Below are 2500 nucleotides of genomic sequence, written 5' to 3'. Positions count from 1 at the left end.
ATTGAAGTGAGAGATATTCTTCCAAAATCCAGGGCCAAAAATGACAAGAAGACCATACCTACAGTCCGTTTTGTGTATATATTCTAATTTTCCAATATCCGGTAAAGTCACATAATACCTAACGTTACATTCGTGGTTACATAAGAATGAAGGAGACTCCAAGACACCATAAGGACTACACTAGGCAGTTCCATGCCCATTACCACCTTTCATCTCCATCTTAAAACAACCAATAATTTCAGCGCTCACTACATGGCTACTAAGTCTATTCCATTCGTTAACCACCCTATTAGTAAACTAATTATTGCCTATTTTCCTTTTCAATCTAAATTTGTTCAATTTAAATTCATTACTGTGAGTCCTGCCTTGTTGTCTTAATATGATGACCTTGTTTGCGTCACCCTTGTTAAAGCCTTTGATCCATTTGAACACCTCTATTAGATCACCCCGCACTCTGCGTCTCTCCAGAGAGTGTAAGTTAAGGTGTCTAAGCCTCTCTTTGTATGGTCGGACGTTTTTTTAATGTATAAGGTGGAGGTGTGGTGTACTCGCAAACAATCTTGTAGGTGCAAGTTGATTGATGGTCAAGTTGTGTGGTAGTTGATCTGACTCAACGCTCGGGAGCTAGAAAGGGTCACCGCAATTAGGTCGCGTCTGGTTAATGCGTTACGTCGGTGTCTTGTATATATATATATACGTATATATACTACAGCCTGCCTCGAGCTGGCGGGCGATTCAGATTTGGACAATTCAGTCAGTCTGACCTCTGTACTGTAGCGCGTCACTAGGCCTTCGCGGTCGGTCCGTCACTTGGGGGCCACACCACTTACGTCTTTAGGCCGACGCACACTTTTCTTATCTCGAATAAACTACGCAAGACAAACTGCGCATCACTCTCCCTACGTCACCATCGGCCCAGGTAACATACAGCCGCATGTTACAGAGGGGCTGGCTATCTCGAACAAGCCTTTGTTTGCCAGCTGTCACTCTTCCTTTTACTACGGCTGTCGACAATCGATTTCATTCTCCTCAGTGGCGTCAGCTCATATGTGATTCCAACAATGTTTGTAACATGTTGGATACTTGTTCGCCTGTGTGTTCAGACATGCGTCGTTTCTACTGTGAACTTGCTGGTTGCACAGGTTGAATGCACGCAGGGAGTCCAAGAATATTGGATTTAGTGATGTTCACACCATATTCGTCAATTGTGTTGATAACATGTTGCCAACACATGTCTCACTGTATGCCTTGACAATCCATTAGATAACCTACAAGAATAATTTTTGTTATATGTATGAATAAACAACACATAAGTTTGCAGTGTTGTATAATAAAATTGTATCATATAAAATATATGGTATAAGACAAGGAAAATAATTATTATGAGCTGTAGTTTAGTAATTCTTTACTCCATGGGGATAATCTTACGCTAGACACAGAATGTGGGAAAGGAGATTTAATAGAGATGAATGATGCACTTACAGAAATGAGGAAATGACCTCCTTTTTTTATAAGAATAATTCTTTGACGATAGCTTACCGAATGAGCTCTGCAGGGGAGTATATATCTATCTGGTATTGAAGCAACGTATATTCAGAAATATGTCAGGAGACTGACACATATTCTATAATTTATTTCTAGACTCCGCTCAAGAATTTTTGGTACCTGTTAAACTATATTTGAAAATTCAACGTCCAGTAAAGACAGGAACATTTGAATTGGAAGGAAATACGTTTTTTACCCTTTGGTTAACTTCAAACTGGCTTAACATGTGCGAATATTGTTATATTTGTTTCGTTTTATTCCTACCTTATATAGTTATTAGTTTATATATATATATATATATATATATATATATATATATATATATATATATATATATATATTTTTTTTTTTTTTTTGTCGATCGAGGCTGTCGGAGATAGTGTGCAAACTTTACTTGTCCAACTGCAGATAAGTCAGAATAGTTTGTAATATCATGTTAGAACATATGTTAGTAATACGAATATGCCACGTGCCTCAGACGCTATACAGTTTTATGTATCTCTATTGGAATACTATTTAAGTGCTCCTGGACATTAAAAAAAAAACGGTTCTCTTTTAAATGTATTTATTTCACATTATGAATAAAGGACTGATGATATACATAAATCAATGCAACTATTAATGTTGTGATTATATGCTAAGGACAGTAATTAGAAATAAAATTTTCTCATGAAAATTACTAGTTAAAGAAATATGACTTAATTTCTTAAATTCCTCTGTGTCTTCCACAAGCATCATTAACAATGTATCATTACAAATGAAATAAGTGATTAAATGAGGAAATAAATACATGAAGATAGATCTTAGGAGAATTAATGAGTCTATTACAATTGTTATTTGTTTAGTAACTTCATGCTCTACCACCAAATGATGTGGTGGCAGCAGTGGAACCAATTTATTTTCTTTTTGCTTAATTTTACTTATAAATAGGAGCGAATAAATATCTGATACATAT

The sequence above is a fragment of the Oratosquilla oratoria genome, chromosome 10 (genome assembly GCF_046742065.1).
Source record: "Oratosquilla oratoria isolate Oo_2021 chromosome 10, ASM4674206v1, whole genome shotgun sequence".
In the NCBI taxonomy this organism is placed as follows: Eukaryota; Metazoa; Arthropoda; class Malacostraca; order Stomatopoda; family Squillidae; genus Oratosquilla; species Oratosquilla oratoria.
The sequence above is the reverse complement of the archived record's forward strand: the minus strand, read 5'-3'. Positions refer to the sequence as shown.